The sequence below is a fragment of the Molothrus aeneus genome, chromosome 5 (genome assembly GCF_037042795.1).
Source record: "Molothrus aeneus isolate 106 chromosome 5, BPBGC_Maene_1.0, whole genome shotgun sequence".
NCBI classification, from domain to species: Eukaryota; Metazoa; Chordata; class Aves; order Passeriformes; family Icteridae; genus Molothrus; species Molothrus aeneus.
In genome coordinates this window covers 19,201,025-19,222,694 of record NC_089650.1, presented here as the reverse complement: position 1 = coordinate 19,222,694, position 21,670 = coordinate 19,201,025, and the positions used below count along the sequence as shown (strand labels likewise).

Here is a 21,670-nt window from a genome sequence, read left to right as displayed (position 1 = left end):
GAGGGGAGGCTAAAGGAAGAGAGAGAAAGAAGGACACACAAAAAAAGGAAAGCTGTGTGGAAGTGGGGATTTGTTGAGGGAGAGGACCAGAGGCAGGCTTGGGGCCAAACAGGGCTTGCTTGGGATCACCCTGGCTGGATTCCTCAGCCACAGAGACAGGCAATTTGAGCACCCCAGTCCTTGCTGAGCCAGAGTCTGACTGCAAAAGAAACAAACTGGACATGGTGGCCTGGATAATCACTCCTCTTCCACCCACTCAACCCTGCCTGCTGCACACCCCCACCTCTGCGCTGACTTTTATTGAGTGCCGCAGGGCAGGGATTGAACTCCAGGTTTGGCAGCAGAGTAAATAACAGCAACATTGGTCTCTCTGGCCCAGGAGGGAGGAGGGCTGGTTTTAATCAAAGGTAAATAACAGTCAGTATTGTCTGAACCTTAATCCAATTTCCTAGAACTGGAGAATAATGTTCCAACTTAAATGTGTGGCACTGGCCACCAGAGAGGGATGGCTACTCAGCCAGCAAGCTACTGGGCACAGCACAGCCAAGGAGAGCAGAGCTGGGGGAGATGCCACAAGGCAGGTAATTTATCCTAGCTAACCTGGGACTGTGCTGTTCTGTTCTGATTCTTCTTGGTTTATTTTTCTGGCTTCAGTCATCCCAAAAGACAGGGCTGGCTTGCTGACAGGCAGTGCATCTTTGTGTAATGTGGGCCTAGTTGATTAAAAGCTTCCTTATTTGCTTGGTTGACAGAAGAGTTGGGACCCAGCTGATGCCCTGCATCTGCATCCCTGGAGGTCATTTTGCCTCTTGCAGTGACTGGGAGAAAGGTGCTTATAGAGTCGTGCTTGCTGTTGCATGGACATGGCATGAATCATGTTTGTTCCATATCAAGTTCCTGCTACATGTGACATATAAGCAAGATTTCAGTGTTGGAAAAATGTGTTTGTGTTGTTGTTAGTCTGGTAGCACAATGATCTGTGTGACTGGAAACTGCGCTCTGATTAGGTCACATATTAGAATCACAGAGAGTTAGAGAGGTGCTGTTATTCAGCTCTCAGGAGGTTATCTAATCCTGCAGCAGGGCCAGCCACCTTGTACCCCTTCCATCAGATATTTGTCCAACTGGCTCTTAAAACACATTGTTCTGTCCAGATTGTCAGTGCTGGAATTGAAAGCCCAGTTTCTGATTGTAAAGCACTGGTACCTGGTTGATCTTGAGGAGACGGGTTTGTTCTGCAGCGCTGTGCCAACACTGTTTGTGTTGTAGATGCCCATTGAGCAGCTCTGTCAGGGTCCTGGGCACTGCTTTCTCCTCTGTGGGGCAGCTGATTTGCAATTCTCTGGAACAAAAATGGCCTGGTGAGGCCAGGATGTGTTTGGGAAGAGGCAGAGACACATCCTAGAGCTGAGGGCGGAGGAGGCCAAGCTCCATTCCAGCCCTTTCATCTTTTGAAATGACTTGGCAGGCCACAGTCACAGCTCAAACTGCTGTGTGGACAGAGCAGCTGTCCTCCTGTGGGTGGACCACGGTTTTAGGACCTCTTTTCAGAGTCAGCTTTTTGTAAGCATCAAGGCCATGAAGTGAACCCCCCCTCCACCAAAAGCTCCCTGGTGGCAAACATGGGCCAACACACACTGTGCTTTTGTGACTGCCAGTTCCTGGTCATGTAATCTGGATGGATCAGGGGCAGGTGGGATAGCTGTGAGTTCATCCTCCCATCTCTATCTCTGACTGCCTGGGATCCAGCACTTCACTGCTGGTCATCCAGACCTGCCCTGAGAAAGCCCAGCCCCACTGCTGAAAACACTGGCAGCAGAGATGAATGGGGAAAATATATTTTATTTGTAGGTGAGTGTGTGTTTCCTTCCCCGCTGCTCAGCTCGCTCCGGGAAGCACACTGCTTTTGTCTGCCTGCAGTCCCCAGAGTGGCCCCAGTCCTCTGGGACGGGAAGGGGCAGGAGGAGGAGAGCGGGCGGGTCTGGAGGCGGCAGGCTCTGGTCAGCACCCTGGACAGGGACCGACCCGCCGCCCCTGCTCGCCCTTGCCTTCCTCTGCCTTGCCTCGTCTTTCTTTCTTTTCCTTGCCTTGCCTTGCCTTGCCTTGCCTTGCCTTGCCTTGCCTTGCCTTGCCTTGCCTCGCCTCCCTTCGTCTTAGTCCATGCTGATGGGCAGCCTGGGATGGGCAGCCTCCTGGTGTGGCACGACGCTGCTTTGCTTTGGAACCTGCACCAGCACGTTTTTTCTCTTGCTTAAGAGCAAATAGTGCTGTGGCTGTGTGCGCAGCTGCTCTGAAGCTGTGGCTTAGATCTGGGTTATTTTTGCAGATAAATCCTCTTTTCTATCAGATTTGACATCAGGCAATCTCTCCAGATCCCTCCCTTTCCCCTGTCTGACTCCCCCCTTCCCTTCCATGCCCTGTGTTCTCTTTTCTTGCAGCTGTGCTCTCCCATCTATATGGTTCCCTCCCCTTCTCTTTCCCTATAGACAGGTCTCTGTGGATATCATTTTATCTTCTCACTTTCTGCTGCTCTGCATCTCCACATTGCTCTTTTGCTTTCCTTGCCCTCAAATGTGTGCATTTTTCTGCTTTCCTTTTTATATCTCTTTTTTGTTCTCCTGGTTATTTCTCTGTGGTTATTCCCACAGTGAGTTTCTCTGAGAGCCCTCTCTGCCCTGGGGTGCAAAATACCTGGAGTGTTCTTATTTTTTTGGAACCCTGGTACGGCTGATGGAGTTTGGCATCCTCAGCAGGGGAGTTAACTATTTCACACACTGCCCCATGCCTTCCACCTGATCTAAGGAGGAACTTCAAGGGTGGTGAAGGCAGGAAGCATTCACAGAAAAGGAATTAAAACAGTCTGGCAGACAGTGGGAGTCACTGATTAATGGATGGGTGGATTGGTTAGAGCTCTGATAAAAAGAATTCCCTATATCTCAGAAGAGTTCTGGTTTTTGTTTCTCATATGGTCTGTGCCAACACAGAACAACCAGGCTGGGAATGGGGCAGAAGACCATAGAGGCATTGAGGAAAAGAAGCTTGCAGAGCTTTGTAGTCAGGGCTTGCTCCAGGACTTCAATGTGGATTCCTCTCTCTCAGCTCTTCTCCTTAAGGTCTAGTTTTGATGGCACAGAAATAATCACAGGCTTCTTCCCCCTGGTAGCTTTGCAAACCCTGAGATGTCCCTGTAGCTGTTGCCCAGCACTGCTGCAGGACAACAAGAGAGGGTATTGACTTACTTGGTAAGAGCTGGTACCTAGTGGGTGAGAAAACAGGCTGAAGGCTTCTGTGCTACTTGGAAGTGATCCAGCGTGGGATAATGGGATCTCAATTTCAGTTGCAGAAAATAATTTTCATTTAGAGGAGCCCAGGGAACTCCCTGACACCACTCTGGTTGGGATTTAGCCAGGGGATCATGGAAAATGGGGTCCATGCCAATATCTTACGGATCTGAATTTGTCTGGTGAGGAGGTCTTGGCTGCCTTTCACTGTTTTTGGTGCTTTTTTAAAATGGGAGCCCTTGTGGCAGTGACAGGCCCATCCAGTGACAGACAAATGGACTGCAGATGGAGATTGAGTGGATAGGTCTGGAAAAATAGCAGTTGTGTTCCACCTTGCTTGCTCAACAAGCCATGGCATGGCATCCAAAAAAGCTCACAAAGTGTTTGGAAGAGGTACTGGATTTTCTGTCAAATTGTAGTTGTCCTCTGTAAAGTGACATTTATATTTTTACCAGGCAAAATGGCTTTTCTGCCCTGCAATCCTTCCAGCACTTTGGGTTAATAGGAGCAGAGGTTGGCTCCTCATTGTCTGTGGCTCGACATTTAGATGACTGTCAGACAGGGAGAGAGGGCAGTGGTTTCAGCGGTGCTTAATGAAAAGCTGAGGGAAAGGGAAGTTTTTACCTCACCTTGGATGCTGTCAGCTTATTTTTTACATTACTCTAATGAAGGCCAGGAAAGGATGGTATCCAGTCATACTCCTTCCCTGGCAGAGAGCTGCCATGCATGGCATTTCAAGACCACAAGGAGTCCCAGTGAGGGCGGCAACACTTTGTGTTAGTCCCATGATGAAGTCTTTTGATGTACTGCATATCTAAGCAATTTGAATGTTTTCTTCCAGTGCAGGATGCAGCACTGCTCCCCTTGATGAGGCTGCAGGACACCTTTTTTTCTTCTTCATTAAAAAACCCTCCTTCCACTGCATATGTTTTTTTTTTTTTTTTTGCTGTCAATGTTCTGTAATATTTATAAAGGGCAGTTCCTGATGGAAGAGCATGCAGGGCTCAGCTGCCTACCCATGACATGTGGGAGGAAATTTCTCCTCAGGGATTCTCCTCCAGGGCTCCTCTGGGACTCGACTCTGCTCTGTCAGGCCTGCTCATACTGGCATGTTCAGCACCTTGCTGCATCTCTCCCTCAGAGGCCCTCAAATACCTCAACACACCCCCAGACCCAAACTCAAGTCATCTCCCTGGATAACCATTCTCTATTGCCTCTTTCCAACTAACAATTGTCCTGGATCATAACTAGACCTAGTATTCAGCATTTCTGCAGCACCTGAGCTTGGAAGAAGCCTGAGAAGAGCACTGCTAATTAGCTCACCTTGTATCTGTCAGGTCAGTGTGATCCCTGCTTGAAAGGCTAATGTGCTGAAGCACCCAGTGACTAGCTCCACAGAGAGACCCGAGCTCCTTGGACTGTCATCTCACTCCTTTTCTCCACTCCTGAGAGCAACTCAATGTCACCTTAGTTCCAGAGGCCAGAGACAGCATGTTTTCTGCTGGTTTAAATCAGCATTGGTCCACAGGGACTTCAGACCCCCACTCTGCATACTCAGTCTTGGGAGCTTTCTTAGCATAACTCAGGAATCCACAGGTGGGTCTGAATCCTGGTGTCCTGGGTCTAGGCTTCCAGTCTTCCCAGCCAGTTTCACCGTGGAAGGTTGGCATAGTCAAAACACTGGGAGTTATCTAGGGGAGCTCTGCAGGAAGATTTGGCATGAGGAATAAGAGAATAAGATGCACGCACATCCCAGTGTGATGGAAGATCCCAACCACCTGGAACAGGTAAATGGTCGGGATGTTTTGCCCCAGCTCTGTGGAGACTCGTTCACAGGGTCAACAAATGGCACCAAGCCTGAAGGGAGAGAGAGTTCTCTTCCTCTGCCCCTCTCACCACAATTCATTTTTGTGCCTCTTGGGGCTAAGGAGGATGGGACAGACTGTTCCTTCCACGGAATGGGGCACATATCCCACAGAGAGTCTCTGCCGCAAGGCCACCGTAGCACTGGGTAAGCAGGAGAGCAATTGCTGACTTGCAGTCATTTCTGTCCCCCTTCCCCACCATGCCGGCTCCTCTGGAGCTCTGTCCCAGCACGGGCAGGGCTCCGTGCTGCCCGTGGGCTGGCTCCTGTGGGCTGCAGTGTGCCCGCCATGGCAGGGGTGTCGGGGCACGGTGGGGGCAGGCCGAGGCCCAGCTCTCCAGGGCTGCTGGGGGGTGTGCGAGCTTCGGGCCGGCCAGATAGTCCGGCCATGGGGCCAGCAGAGGGCACTCCGATACCACCGCTCAGGCCGAGCCCTCAGAGGGGGAACGGGGCCGCCCCCGAAACCCTACGGCCCTGAGGGGCTCTGCCCTGGCTGAAGGAGGCGGTGATGATGAAGTGCAGCAGCCTTGCAAGCCGTGTTTTCATCCCTGCCGGAAGGGGAAGGAAAAAATCGGTGAGGAGGATGCAAGGGAGAGAAGTCCTAGGAATCTCCCATGTCTGTCTCCCTGTACACACAGCCCAGGGTTTTCCCCGCCAAGGCAGTGGCATAGCTCTGGCAAAGGGCAGCTGAGTGAAAGGGCAGCTGTCTTTCACTCCCTGGAGCCTCAGGCTCAATAGTAGGACCCATCAATCCCTTCCTTTCCCAGCTGCCTATCCTGGTGATGCCACTGTGGCAGACCAGCTCTGGGCACATCCTAGCCATGCTCACCTCACAGACAGTGTCAGCAGGACTGACTTGCAGGTGGGAAATGGTCATGGCTGGTCCTGGGCAGATCAGAGCATGACCCTGAATGGAGAAGACAGGAGCCATTTCAGCCCTGCTGCTCATGGCATGGATGCCCACGGCCATGGAGACGAGCCCTGGTGGGTTGAGATGCCCCTGTGAGAGGTGCCTGGCAGCAGGCTCTTCTGGATAAGTATTTTGCACAGGCCGCAGTGCAGCAAAACCATTCAGGAGACTTGGCAAACCTCTCAGGGAGCCGAGGATCACTGCGGTGAGCCCTCTCCTGTCTCCTCATCACCTGGAAGCAGCTCAAGGAGTTCCACACGCAGTGCAGGAGGGATGGCTGGAGCTGTGCTCGTGGCACAAGTGACCAGCAGGATGCCTCACAGATGTCACTGGGCTGCAGCCACAGAGCCAGAGGTGCCTGATTTGGCCTCCTGCTCCTGCCTGAGGTCTGGACACCTTCCCCATCATAAAGTCAGTATGACAGCTACATGGGAAACTGGGATTCCCTGGAGTTCTGGGGGGTTGGGGGTCTCCCTGTCTCCTCTGCAGAGATGGCAGGAGCAGAGCACCTTCCTACGTGCTCTGAGAGCCTGAGTGCCTTGTGGTTTTGCTGCAATAAATCTGGAGCAGCTATAAATCTGGAGCAGCTGGCTTAAGTTCCTCCAGGGTTCAGAAGAAAACACATCCAGCCTGATGTGTTTTGTTTGCCCACTCACTGTGTTTCTAATTGGAATGTTTGTAGCTTGGAAAATTGCTTCTTAGACTACAGTACCCACAGTCCTTCATTGGCACAGCCTTTTCGGGCAAAGCAAGACCCAGACATGAACTGGGGCTTTCCTTACCTGAGCCATGCAGGTGGCTGGAGGCCTTCAGCCAGCCTGCTAACCAGCAGGTGCACATACTCACTGTGAAAAGACTGGTGAGATCAGTGAGTGAGAAACATGCTGTGGCTCCCCACCTTCCCTCAGAAGCCATTTCCATACCCTGATCCTAGCAAGCAGGGTCTTCTAAGTCTATTTCTCCTCCATTTCTGCACGGCCCTGTCCAGATTTTTTTTCTAAATGAACCCTGAAGTCCAGTTTGAGAGAGCTCACAAGACAGAAACAACAAGCATAATGAACCATATTTAAAATGATATTTTTTCTGCCTTTGGAGTTTGGTTAATTTATAATCCATAAAAGTCTCTGCATAATTGTATCTTGATTAAAATGGTATAATTAGGTGCTCTGGATCTCTTTCCCCTTTCCCTAAGATTATTTCTGTCTAATTGCTTTAATCTGTGTTTTCATGCACCCACTAGAAAATCAAAGCATGCTCCCATGAGGATGCGGGTGAGAGTGAATAAAGCTGACGACTCATTAAGTGCAGCAGAGAGAGGAAACTGCATCTAAATCACCACTACATTAACGAGGTAAAATAAAAAAATCAAACTGAATAACTAACAAAAAAGGAGGATTAAAAAAAAGCAACAACCACAACAAAACAACCTGACACATATTTTATTATTAATTAAGAACATACTGAATAGAAAATTGTGTGTTGTTAAACCAAACTTTCTCCATTGTTGAAGGAGAGCAAAAGGTCTGGCAATTTTAATTTTCCAGATCTGGAGGTGTTTTGTGGAGGGAGCAGAATGCAGCCCTGCTAGGGACAGAATAAAGTTCACTGAGCAAAGGTTGGAAGACCCGGATAGGGAAGACATCAGTTCAATACATCAGTTTAACAGAAGTGCCACAATTATTCTCAGTTTGAATGAGAACTGGATTGGACTCCAGGGAGAAAGGTGATGGCTGGCTGACTGCATTGCTGGGGAGGCTTGGCAAATCCCAAGAGCTGATGAAGTCAAGTCACTGTCCTAAGACCAGAACAGATTTGCCTCTCCCTTCCAAGTGACTTTTTGTCTTATTATCAATGATGATCAGGTACAGACCCCAGCAACTAGCTCCAGTACCCTACAAACAGATAACTTATTTCTTTCTAAGTGAGAAGTCAGACAAACAAGGTACTTTAAAAAAGATTCTGGCTGCATATATGGTTTATTAACAAATGCTCTAGTCTCCTGAGAAGACCAAGGTAGTGCTGTCCTCTGGTCTCCTTTTGCAGAGGGGACTGACTGTGCTGTTTGCTATTTGCCTAGCTCAAGTGTAATTCCCACCTGTTGCAGTGCAGAGAGGCTGATTTGTGCCCCAGATGTGACAGAAGAACTTTGTCATCACCTGTGCACAGCACTGTTTACTTTCAGCACTGCTGAGCAGCCCAGACAGGGCACTGTGCTGGTGCAGCCACTCTCTCCTGGGACCTGGAGCTCTGCACTTTGTGGCACAGATGTGGTTGGTGATCCAGCTGCCCAAGACATGGGTGACTACAATAATTTCCTGCATGGCAGCTGATGGGGTAATACTGAAAAAGAAAGGAGGATCAGCTGCTTTCAGCCCTTGAGTTCAAGAAGAGCCTAATCTAATTAAGTGGAGACCACTATCAAATTACCAGCTCTCTTTTAACGTAGCCATTTAAAGTGGTTTGGTGTATTTATAGCAGGCAAGTTAGGAAGGGCTTTTCTCCCTTGAGGTTATATTTGTGTGTAAGGGAGAGATGTATAATGTTAAGACTTCTGCTTTGAATTACTTCTCATCCTTAGCCTAGAAAACATTTTGCTCAAGGTTTAAGATACCGAAATCTGATCCCAGCTAGTCTCTTCCTATGCTTGTGATTGGAATGTCTGTCTGGCCTGTTCCTGAATCTTACTGCAAGCCAGCAGCCCAGAAGTTTCCTTTGGGGATCAAGCTTTCCTTAAAGCAAATCCTTGTGCATCTGTCTTGGGTCAGTCGACAGCCTTGAAAGGGCAAGAGGAGGGGCAGGCTTGCCATGGTTAGAAGTCAGCAGCCTTTTCCTGCTGAACTTCGACAGGAGTGGGCATGGATCTGTCACCAGTCATTAGAGAGTGAGTGGAGAGGCTCTCAGCCCCAGAGCCCAGCACGTTGCTGGTTGATGGAGTGGCCCCAATTTGTCTTCCCCTGATTAGTGTCTGGCAGCCCGCAGCCGGCTCCCTGTAATTCCATCTCTGGGGGAGCTCCTGTGTGGCAGGATCTGTGTCAGATGATCCCCCAGGCTCGAAGGAGGGATGAGATGGGAAATACTTCTTAGGAGTTGTTTCCATGCATAACAACAGTAATAATCCTTAGCCTTTTATCTAAAGCTTTTACAAGTGTTAATTCATTAACCTCTTTCAATCACCCTCTGAGGTGAGGATTGTTATCCACGGGATTGGACAGATGGGAGAAGCTGAGATGTGGAGTGCCCAGCCTGAGGCTGTGGGACAAGTCAGTCAGTGCCACCAGGTCCTCCTTTGCCCTCCAAAAACTTGTCTCTCCTCTCCTGATGAGGGGTGGGCTGGCTTCTACAGGTCATCCTGTCTCTGACAAGAGGAAACCTGGCTGGCAATGTTTGCTGTTTGTCTCTCTGGCTGCAGAAGGGCTTTTCAAGAGGAGCTGACACACTGAGCCTCATGCCTGTGTGTCACCACAGAGTGCCACCAAGGGAGGGCGTGACCTGCACCACACCTAGGCTATGGCACTGCCCTTCCTCCAGCTGCTGAGGCCCCCAGTGTCTTCTGTGTCTGTCAGGTCACCTATATTATTGCTTGTAAGCAGAGAGGAAAAAGGAAGGAGGGGAGAGAGATACATAGAGAAAGGGAACAAAGCAGAAGACTTAGAAGCAAGAGGACTTTCTGTCTCTTTCACCATCCCCATCTCCCTTCCAACTGGGATTTCTTCTACTCTTAATGATGTATCTCATTCTTGATGTGAAAGATTAAAAACCAAGAGATTAAAAGATTACACAGAATGGATGAGATGGACTTTGCTGTCTCCCTCCCTCTTGCTGGGACAGACCACTGGGAAGCCTCTCCTGCTTTTCCTGTCTTGATTCCCCTCCCTTCCCCTCCCACACCTTGATCTTTGCAGATCAAAAGACCCTTGCCTTCTGATGGTTTGAGCTGTCCTGGCCACCTTCAAGGCCACTCTCTGATGCTTGTGCAGGGGCAGGTGGAGAGAAAGGATATGTGTGAGCTTGGGGGAGCCCAATGACACAATGCTTTAGCTGTCTGTCTTCAGACATCTGTCCTCTGAGGAACACTCCTTCCCTAGGTGGTCTGTATTGATGGAGAGATCTGAAATCAGGCAGGAGAAAGCTCCAGGATGTCCTGAATCCGTTGCAATGGAAGTACCACCCATTGTGATGTGTCCCCCTTGGGACATGAGTGTGTGGGAAGAAGGTTGGAGCAGGCCAAACTAGTGTTGGATTCCTTTGGCTATTTCTCCTTTTACAGAGCAGGTGCCAGCAAAGGTGAGGGGCCCTCTGAGTAGATCTTCAGTTCTGACAAAGAGATTTTTTCAGAAGCAAGTCTGATAGAGCAGATATTCACTCCTATTCACTCCTAAGATGTTGGGGGTGTGGAGAGGAACATTTGTTGCACTTTGGTTGGTCCCACTGTTCTCTGCTCTTCTGTTTCCAGACTGCTTCAACAGTCTGGCTTGAGCTGTCCCACTGTAGTTCCAGGTCAGAGCTGGAAAAACCCAACACCTTTCTGCCCTTTGATTTTGTTGCTCTATTCTTGCTTGAGCTCTGTTGTTCTTCTTGACAGTACAAGAACCAGGAGAGTTAAAACTAGCTTTCTCTGAGCAACCACAGCCAGGAGAGGGAAGAAAGTCAATTCCATACCTAGAGGTGCTACATCATTCCAGGAGAACCTAGTGTCTGCTCTGAGACCTCCTGGGGACAGCAGGGTACAGCCCTTGCCCCCTCCTCTACGTCCACAGCTATAAGAAGAGAACCTGGAACCACTTCCATGCTGGAGTCTGAAAGCAGGTTAGTGCCCAATGCACTCATGGATTGAGTGCATTGTTATTTCCAAACATGCTGTCCCTTGCATTGAAAACTGGGCCCCCCTCCATTTGGCAAGGATTGAGTCATTGTCACAGCAGAGCAGGAGCCGTTCATGCTGTGCAGTGCCTGTGCAGTCCTTGCTGTCTCCCGCAGCCACTGCAACATGCATCTGCCCATGCAGAAGGAGCCTCATGTCTTTATTCCTGATAGATGTCAGTTCCTGGAAAACAATCGCTTCCCTCCCTCCTCCTGGAGTCCCAAAGCCAGGCTGGGAGGCTGGGAGCACAAGAGCAGGGAAGGAAATCTGCCAACTTCATGTTTCTCCCTGTCGCTCCCTCTTTAGCTGCCTGTGAGCGAGGTTGCAGTAAAATAATGAAATAAAAGCCAAGGACCAGAGAAAGCTGATTCATCCACAGCCCAGGGCCAGCGGCCGGCTCCAAGCAGAGCCGTAAAATCAATCTGTCACTGCTCACCGCAGTATAGATCAGTGGAGAGATTCTGACTGCAACGAGGGCAGAGCCCAGCCTTCCCCCTTGGCCTGTTTTCCCCATCCGTGGGACCCACTTGTGCCCCGGTGGGACACGGGCAGATGGGCAGGGGAAGAGACAGAGAGGGAGAAGGGCTGATCCGCCGGCTCGGTGAGCTGGAAGCGCTGCCAGCGAGGCTCCCCTCCCTGGCAGCACACCGCAGGTAGTGCAGGAGACTGCGTGGCTGCCTTCCCTGCCCGGCCCTCCCTCCTGCTGGGGATAAACGGCACAGGGTGATGGGTGAGAGGGGGATGGTTGGCTGCACTCCCCGCCCCTACTCCTTACGTGGAGTGTAGGTACCATCCCCACAGAACTGATAATCCCTAGGCGGGACAGAGAGGGTTAAAAAATCAGTTTTATCATCACTTTTGAGATTCCCAGATTCTGGGCTGTTCTAGGACTTAACAACTCCCTGGCATATGTTGGAAAAACACTAGGGAATTGCTCTAATAAGGTCAGCTCCCTTGTTCACCCCTAACAGCATCTCCAGTCTTAGAGGATGTAGCAGCCCAACAGAGCAGGAGCTCAGCAGAAAGGTATAAACCAAAGTGGTTTTTGGGGCTGTTTTCATCCCCATTAAGGGGGCAGAGAGGTCAGGCCTGACTGTAGGTAGTGGTCTCAAAGACGTTGGCACAAAAGAATTAGAAGGTGATTCTTTTTCTGTACCGCTGGACATAGGGAATGAGGCACCTCTGCAGATGACTTAAAGTATCTATGACGTCCTTAGGAGGTTTTTTTTTCCTCTCTCAGTGATTTTTTTTTTATTTTTATTTGTGAAGTAAAAAACAACAGAGTTTTTCCAGGGCTTTTTGCAAGGTCAGAGCCTCTGCAAAATAAACATGGGGGTGAGCTTCTGTACCATCCAGATCATCTGCAATGGGACAAATACACATGGAGGGACTGGCTTTGAATCAGATTGAGGACCCAAACGTCCCACACTGCTGGAAATGTGATATTTGCTTCTGCTTGTCTCTTGGGGCACTTCTGTTCTGCTGGAGTTAAGTGTTGTTCCTGGGTCAGTGGGAGTATGAGCAAGTACCGTTTGCCCCCCAGGAGAAGCCCTGGTTGTACAAGGATCCTGCCCTAGCCCCTCTGAGTCTTGAAAGGATGTGTGCCAGCAGGAGAGCCTCTGGGAGACTCATCACAAACAGACTGCAAGATGATCCTGGAGGAACTCAAGCAGGAACAAATCCTGCATTAATTTGGAGTTGGAAACCTTTTCTCCTACTTCAACACCCTCCAAAATTAGATACTGTCTGTCCTTGGAGGAAGTAGAGAGAGATGGAAGCAAGTCTATGTTCCTTTAGCTTTTAGCTTCAAAAGAGCTTGGAGGAAACACCCCACAGTCATAACACCCCAAAGTGATAAAGGCAAGGAAATTTGAGCCTGTAGTTGCCAAGACAAGCTTCCTTCTCTGATTCTGGGAGGTGTGAGTAGTTTTGGCATTTAATCCACTGGGAACAGATGTCTGCAGATGGTCCAGGGAACATCCAGAAGTGTCCTCAGAGCTGCATGCCCGTCTGCCTGAGGAATGTGTGGGTCTATGTGTGTATTTTTGTGTCTGGGTGATTTTTCCCACTTGGGCTTGCAGGTTTGGAGTACAAGAGGGCACAGCAAGCTTCCTATGTGTCATTTTCAAGAGGATTGATGGCTTGTGTATTTGTGTCTAGTGGGCCAACTTGTTTCTTCAGGCCACGCAGCTGATGTTTGCGATCCTGGGCCTCGTTCTGTAGATGGGTCCTTTGTACTTGCCTGTGTTTTGAGGGAGGCAGTTCATTCCCTTGGGGCTATTTATTGTTTGCCTCCCCATGCAGAGATTTATTGGTTTGGTGTTCTGTCCATGAGGCTTTTGCAGGCCTGTGAGAAGATTAGGGGCAGTCCTCTGCTTGCTGGGTTTGGATTTACATGAGATGATTATGCATGACCCCTCATGCAGGGGGGTCAAAAGAGCTCACCTTCCTTCTATAAAGCTGCAGGCATGAGACAGATGGAGCAATTACATTGCTCTGTGCTCATTTATTAGCTGGAAGGATGGGGAGGTGGGCCACAGGTGAGCTTCTTCAGAGGCAATGGGTGTCACAATATAGAATAGAATAGAATAGAATAGAATAGAATAGAATAGAATAGAATAGAATAGAATAGAATAGAATATCCTGAATTTGAAGGGATCCACAAGAAACATTTGGTCCATCTCCTGGTTCTGCACAAGACAACCCAAAAATCACACCATGTGGCTCACAGTATTGCTCAAATGCCTCTGAACTCTGTCAGGCTGGTGCTGTGACCATTTCCCTGGGGACTCTATTCAAGTGTCAACCACCTTCTGGGTGAAAAATCTTTTCCTAATATCCAACCTAAACCTCCCCTGCTGCAGTCTCATGCCATTAATATAATATATTTAATAGCAGTGCTGCTTGCAGTGGTGTGTGAGTGTGTCAGCCTAATTCTTCTTCAATTTCTGGACTGCATGAAGAAAATCATTAGTTTGCCATTAGAGGTTACACATGTTTGTATATTCTGTACCTGAGTGCATATGAGTGCTGAGGGTGGCAGGCTTAGATGTCTGTTTACCTGGAAGCTGTTGCAAGCATGTTGGTATTTATGCTGAGGGGAAGCTCTTCACCCAGCTGTTGCGTGTGTGTTATGTTTGTGTGAAGTAGGGGGGCAGCAGGTGTCTGTTCAGGTGGGAGTGGAGGTTTCAGGGCACTTCCATTTGTTCTTGCAACCTCTATGCATGCCCAGGTGAAGAATGTGGCCAGCTGGCCCAGGAACATGTGGGGTTGAATTGGGCCTGGGTAAATGCAGATGTTGGGGCAGGCTTTTAATTTCAACGTAGCTTCTGAGCAGGAAGCAAATAGTCTCACAGTACTCAGATGGACCTGGAGACATTTATGAGCAAGACTGTATGATGTGGTTGCCTGGAATAGCAGGAGGCTGGATTGTACATCCCAGGAAGCCCATCCAATGTCTGTTAGTTTTCTCAGCTGTTGCATGTGTGCATGTCTCTGAGTGAGCCAGGCAGTCCCTCCACTGCTATGGTGAATGTGAGGGGTGCATCGTGTCCCTTCAGCTGTGGTCTTGCTGTCTGTGCAGGGATTATTTATGTCTGTCAGGTGTGCTTCTGCTTTCTGTCAAGGAACTGGGGAGTAATTTCTTAAGAGTGACCCTGTGTTTGGTAATGTGCTTTCCTAGCAGATATTGCCTGTGTGAAGTATTTGGGGGCCAAGCTGTGGCTGAGTCCCCAACACTTGGTGCACATGGATGCTTGTTTCTGACTGTGAGCAAGATCTCCATTGGTCATGGCATGTGTGGGGTTGGGGAGAGGGAGATGGAAGGTCTTCCAGATGTACAGGAGGGTATATGGCTCCAGGAGCTTCCTGAGGAGCTGTTGTGTTTCTGTGGTGGTGATTTGAGGAGGTGTGTGATAGACAATGTCCCCAGAGCAGTCACATGCATGTGTTTGTGTGTGGATGAAAGGTTTTCTCCACCTCCTGTTACGTTTTTATGTGTCAATTTCTTTAGCAAATAACATAGGGGCTTGTATCCAGGTGTAGTTTCCCATGGCTGTTGCACGTACCTGTGTCAGTAGGTGTACAGCTGTTGTATGCATCCGTGTGTGTATTTGTGTGTGTGTGTGTGTGTGTAGCTCCTCAGCAGCTGTTGCTTGTAGCTGTGTGGTTCCTAGAAGCTGTTGTATTTTCATGTGGGTGACTTAATCCTGAGAAGCTGTAGCCTCTGTGTGTGATTCCCCAGCAGCTGTTGTTTGTGTGTATTCCCGGGAAGCTGTTGTGTGTTGTTTGTAGCTCCCGAGCAGCTGTTGTGGGGAATTGTGTCTGTGTGTGTGTTTGTGCGTGTGTGTGCAGTTCCCAGCAGCTGTTGCATGCGTGTGCTCATGTCTCCGGTGGAGGCCCACCCCTTTCTGCCTGCACCGGAGCAGTGGCTGTGCAGGCGAGGAGAGCTCGGAACTGGCTCCATGGGAGAGGGTCCTTTGCCTGTCAGAGCCTTCCCAGCCGGGAGAAGCAGTGCCGCCGGCTCTGGTCCCTGAGCCCTATCAGCCGAGCCTGTGGCGAATTAATCACTTGCGTTTTAAATGCCAATACAGCCCTTTCTGCCTTCTTCCCCCAGTGATGCGGATGCGGCGAAGGCAGCAAATCCTCCGGCTGTGCGTGCCCTCCCTGGACTGCTGCTCCATCCCCGCCTGTCGTGCTCGCGCGTGTGCATGGCTGGGAGCGCTGCCTAGGTGCGGCCGGGAATGAGCCAGCTGCGGGGCAGGGAACGCTACAGCTCCGAGGGGTGACACCAGTGGGGGACACCCCCCCGCACAAACACATCTGCAGGGCTGCAAGCTGCTCAAGGACCGGGGTCTTTTGTGCCTCCACTTCGTCTCTGTCATGCCCCGTATGGAAGCTGGGAGCAGTCACCCCTCCAGAAGCAGGTACGAGTATGTGTGTGTGTGTGTGTGTGTGTGTGTGTGTGTGTGTGTGTGTGTGTGTGTGTGACACGCTTTTGTGTGCAGTCCTTGTGCTGCTGCCTCGCGTGTCCTCGGCTCCCGGCTGCCGGCCGTGTTGCCTCTCGGAGAAGCAGCTGAGATTGGAAAAGGGGGAGAAGGGCAGGATGCATGGATTGCCCTTTTCCTCCAGCTTGTGCACGCACTCCCTGGGGGTTGGATGCCTCTGATCCGAGGATGAAGGCGAGGGGTGAGTGCAAAGGAGATGGGGAAGTGGCCCAGGGTGTGTGTGTCTGTGGGGGGGGGGGAGATTATGCCTACATGGGGTGATGGGAGGGAGGGAGAGAGGCTTGGAGACGGGTCTCCCTTTCACCGTGTGTGTGTGTGTGTGTGTGCGTGTGCGTGTGCCCTGCTTAGGATTGGGATGCTGAATAGGTTCAGGGCTTGCTGCACACAGCTGGGTTTGACCCGTCTGCATCTAATTGGACCTTGCAAAAGGAGGTGATATATGTATGTATATGTACATGTATCTGTGAATATAGATATGTGTGAATAGATGTGAATATATGATCTGTGTGAGTTCATGTGTGTATCCATGTATAGCTGTAGCTATAGGTGTGTGTATATACCCCCCCAAACACATGCACACATGTGCTTGTTCAGACAGACAGACAGTCCTCTCTGTGTATCGCCTGCAGTTGTGGGACAGAAAAGGAGTGAGTCTCATCCCTCAGCCCCCTGTTCCCTGTCTCTCTGTAAACTTTGCAGGGGACCCTCTGCGGACAGTGGTTGGTCTGTGTCTGTGTGTCTGTCCGTTGTGTGGTGTGTGCATATTCGCCTGGTTTGCATGCAAGGGAGTGAGTAAATCTCTCCTCTGCTCTTACACTGCTCTGCTGGGAGACTGGCTGGCTGCAGAAAAGTCATTGCGTGGTGTCTGTAGGGTGTGTGAATGTGTCTGTGCTGGTGGTGGGAGCCGGGTGTTTATGTAGGGGCCCAGGACAGCTACTAGAATGCATATGTAAGTGTATATGTATTGCCTGCAGGGTGTCTGCATGCCCGTTTATTCCACCAGAGAAAGCATGCCCACATTTTTATGCATAAGGATCTTCCTGCTTTGGGGCATGGGATGGGGGGGGAGGAGAAGCTGAATGAATGAATGGGAGCAAAAGGAGGGGGAAGGAGGAGTGATGGGGGGTGGGGGAGAGAGACGAACAGGCGCATCCTATTCTCATCCCAGGACAGGCAGGAGTGCACAGCTGCCGCTGCTCCCATTCCAGAGCTTGGATCTGGCTGGGGAAAGGCAGCATAAATCAGCTAATACTGCAGGAGGCAGCACATTCGGGAGCTGCTGTGCGTAATGCCCTCTCGCGTGTGTGCTGGTGTGCCCCAGCCCTGCACTGTGCATGCAGCACACGTGTGCGTGTCCCGCGTCCGAGTGTGCACAGAGCTGGGCTGGCTGTGCACAGACACCAAACAGCCTTCCCAGTGCCTGGGGAACAAACAGGGTGTCTGTGATGGGGAGGGAGAGCATCGCTCCTGTGCTGCGGGCAAATATAGCTGGCACAGGCCCTTTGGCACCCACTCTGGGCTCACACGAGCACAGTAGGTGCAAACAAAAGGGGTGCACACGGTGCAGGCCAGACTTAGGAACTGCTCCCCTTCCTTCCCCCTAAAGGCTGCAGAGCAGGACCCTCCTCCCCACTCTGGAGGCACAGAGCTATAAACCAAGCTGTGGAGCAGGGAGAGCTTTGCTGAGATTGGAGCGGGGTAAAGATGATGTAGGGAGTGGAGGGGGGACCCATGCCACTGGAGAGGCCTGGGGACTGGGAGGCATTGCATGCTGCGAGCCAAGGAATTTGCTATGCACGGAGAATGGGAGGGAGTGGGAGTGTGTGTAATGTGGGGGAGCTGGGGTGGAGGGGGAGGAAGGAGGTTGTGTTGGGGTATGAGGGAATTTCTGGTGAGCCCTACCTTCTCACACCCCCCCCTTCCGGGTCCCCACACATCCCGTCACTCCTGGGTCCCAAGAAGCGCAGCCTGACAGCATCGCTAATGTAATATTCAAAGGAAGCTTCATTTGCATGGAACATGCATTATTAATATATTTAAATACAGCCCCCCTCTCGCCTCCCTGCTCTGTGCAGACCGTACCAGCAGCAGTGAGGAAGGTGCAGGGAGTGGAAGGGTGCCGATGCAGTGCCAGGGGTGAGAAGCAGACACTTTAATCCCACTGATTTCCCCAACCTACCAACCTTCCCCCCACCCCCAACCCCTTCCCCACCTGCCACCCTCCTCACGCCGTTGTTTTCCCTGGGGGGAGACTGGCTTTCAGGGCACCCATCCCACAAAGCATGCAGATTTGTTGGGCATGAAGCAAACTGCCTTCATTGCTCTTCCCCCATCAAAAACTACAACACCAAGAGAAGAACTGTGCATGCATGGCCTTTCCCACTCTGCCCCAGCTCCAGGCAAATGGGTGTTTGGGAATGTGCCGTCTGATCCACTGCACTGGTGCAAAGCTACGCTGTGGAGCAGAAGCCACTCAGAGGATAGGGAGGGCATTTGGGGAAGGGGGGCTTACAGAGGTGGAGGTTTTGCTGGGGGGCAGCTTGCAGTTAAAATGGGAAAGGTAACAACTGCAGGGAAGGCAGAGGGAGGGAAGCATAGCTGTGATGATGTCCGCGGTGCTTGTTCTTACCTGGGTCATGTCAGAAGCCAGATGCAGCTCCAGGCAGAGTGCAGCTGCCTCATCTGACCCTGCTGAAGAGTGGTGAAAAGCTCTGCCCACCTGGGAAAAAAGCTACTGGTCATATCAGGGCCTGTTGAAACCACCCAGTGCTCTTATCAGCTGTGTTAGAAAATATCAGCACATTTGCTGAGGACAGAGACCTGGCTGCTCTCTCCTTCATCCTAAATACTGTGGGTTTTTTTTCCCTTGGTCCCCTGTAAGCATGGACCTGGGCTAAGCTGTTCCTTTTATTAGTGTGAGGGAGGGCAAAGGACATGTAGGGAACACCTCTGTCCTCACACTCTTGTGAGCTCATGAGGGCTGCCTTGCTCTGGTAAAGGGATGTGATGTCCCAAAAAACACTTGCAGCCCTTGCCCATGCCTTTGCACCAGAGCAGACAGCAGCAGCTTAGGTGCAGAGCAAATGCGTTCCAGCAAAATATCTCCTTTTCTGGGAACAGAGGTGGTTTTACTTTTCTCCTTCATGGAGGAGCAGAGCTGTCCTGAGCAGTGAGGGATCCCAGGCTGCTGGCAGCTATGGGGAAAGCTGGAGTTTGCCTGGTAGCTCTGCAGGTTCTGCTGGTGAGGATTGCCCAGACTGGAGTTACAGCAGGTGCTTGAGCAGTTCCAAAGGAGCATTGTGTCCCCCAGTGCCTTTCTGTGTGGGGAGAGGGTGAGGGAGGACATGGAGTGAGCTACTGAAGGAGAGGCAAGCTGCAGGCATGGGAGCCACCTCTTTTGCCAGGGTAGTGGGGCACTGAAATCCCTTCTGTGGTCTGGAAAGGGAGAATGCAGAACTCAGGGAGCAGACCACGGGGCTGTGACCCACCTCCAGCCCTTTCTCTCTCCTGGGTCAGGATGAGTTTCTCACAGCTGCGAACCAGATTACTGCTGTATTTAAATCCTCAGATGAGTCAAGCTTGACACTATGGAGGTGACAATGACTGTGGCACTGCTGTTGTGTTTGCTTCAGTGGTGAGCTGGTCTGGCAGCAGTTACAGCCCCACTTTAGCAGCACTGCATTTGTGCCCTGACTCTCCTGTGCTCCCCAGCTGGTGCTGGTTTCGGGCCTTGCTTTGCCCTGACCTCCCTTTAAGGGTCTCCTGGGTAGTTTTCAGGGGTACATAGCCATTGCCTGAGATGAACTGCTTTCCTCACTAAATAATTTTCTGTCACTGAGGAGAAATGACCTCATTTTCTCAACATTCATAAGCCAAGAGGAAACCCAGTTCCAGCTGACCAGCTGAGGTACAGAAGGAGGGAAGGGCAGTTGTCACTCTTTCCATGGCATTTTAAAAGGTGGCAAACAAGCTACCAGGAGTCAGGTTGAGGTGAGTGACTTGATGGGTTTTGTCCCTAGATGTTGCCACTTGCAGGGAGTCTTTAAAGGTCTCTAGGCATCACTGGTGTGGGGAGTCTCAGTGGCTACATGGTGCCCTACAGCATAGCATCAGATGCCATGGAGATAGGCATGGGATCAAATCCCCACAGGTGAGTCTGTTCTGCTGTTGAAGGTGAAGCCCATTCTGTGCTGACCTGACTGATGTGCTGGGGCTGTTCTTTCTTGTCTGCAATCACCCTGGGGAGCACATCTCCAGCTTTTTCAGCCCTTTAGTACAGAATTTCTTTCCAGGTGATGCTCTGGGGAGCTGATGGTGCAGTATGAATTTCACAGAAATGAGAAGATGTGTCTAGGGGCCAAGAATTTGTGTTCTCTATACATTGACACTCACAAAATGTTAATACCTGTCTGGTTTCGGTAAGCTGTAGGGGAAAGACTGTTTGCAAGAAACTGTGGGTGCTTTTGATTCCTTTGGATGTCTGATAGCAGAGAGATGGAGCAAATACATCCTTGTGAGGAAGGATCATCAGTAACATGACTCAGGGAGGGGAGGTCACAGAGTAGGAGGCAGGATCCCTAGCTCTGCCACAACTGCCCTGTAGAGAGTCCCTTTCTTCCCCTCTGTGGTCTTCAGCTTTCACCTCACTTCTGAATAGTTTTGGTGATAATGTAATCACTATGGAAGGGTCTGTAGATATGAAGACTGGCTCAGTATGATGCATGTGCTACCAGTTGCCTTAAGGCAAGGTGTCATATGTTTGTCTTCATTCTTTCCATGGCTCATAGGCTCAATCTGCAGACCAGATGGGTCAGAGCTGCCTGTGTATTTTTAGGCTACTATAAGGACTCCATGAGCTGCTATCTTTTCTCTGGGAGCATTGGTTTATGCATGAGAACATGTATGTTTGTGAACAGGGAGAGCACCATTTTCTGCTAGATTTTGTCCTGTCCTCTTGTGTGCACCGGTTACGTGTGCATGCCCAAAGTCTCCACACACATGGCTGTCATTCCTGCCTCGTGGCATTATCCCTGTGTGTGTGTTCCTGTGTGCACTCGTGTGTGATGCAGGTCACTCGGGGTTTATTTGTGGAGTGAACACATGTTTATGTGTGTGTGCATATGTACCTTTTCCATATCCAGGATCTGATGTCTCTTCTTGAGGTGTGTGAGTATGTAAGAGTTTGTAGTCGTGTCCCTTGCTCAGCTGCAGGACATCTGTCCCACCTTTCCATGTATCTTCTTCTCCCCACCTCTCATGAACCTTCTTCCTCCTCTCTCTGGGGAGATAGCCTTGAGTTGTATCAGCTGGTGCCACCTGTATGAAGTGAGACAGCTTACCTGACATCCAGAAACTCAAGGACACCCAGAAACATCAAGCCTTGAAGCACTAGGGAGATTGAATTCATGTTACCTCCAAGGCCTTAGTAAGATCAGTCTGGAAAACCTAGCATACAGACCTGGGTGCTGTGCTAACTGAAGGAAGGTGATAAATAGGAGGGAGTTCAGAGAAGAGCAATAAAAATTATGAAAGAGCTGAAGATATTTATTTATGAGGAGAGATTAAAAGAACAAAATATGTAGAGCTTGACTAAACGATGATATGTAACAATTTGTGTGTATTGAGGACTGTAAACACCAAGGAAAGGAGGAGATTGTTTAAAGTGGGAAAAAATGGGCAAAGTCAGAGGTATGGAAGAAGCTGAGCAAAGAGGAGAATATTTGTCTCTTGAGGATACATGCAAGCTTC

General features: G+C 50.3%; 1 long non-coding RNA gene across 1 annotated transcript in view; it reads left to right on the top strand.

Moving 5' to 3' along the window:
• The first annotated feature begins 15,174 nt into the window (after window positions 1-15,174).
• Window positions 15,175-21,670, top strand: part of LOC136557364 (uncharacterized) — a 49,900-nt gene continuing 43,404 nt past the window's right edge. The window contains exon 1 of the long non-coding RNA XR_010783758.1: window positions 15,175-15,841. This is a non-coding gene — a long non-coding RNA (uncharacterized lncRNA). The remainder of the gene's footprint in view (window positions 15,842-21,670) is intronic.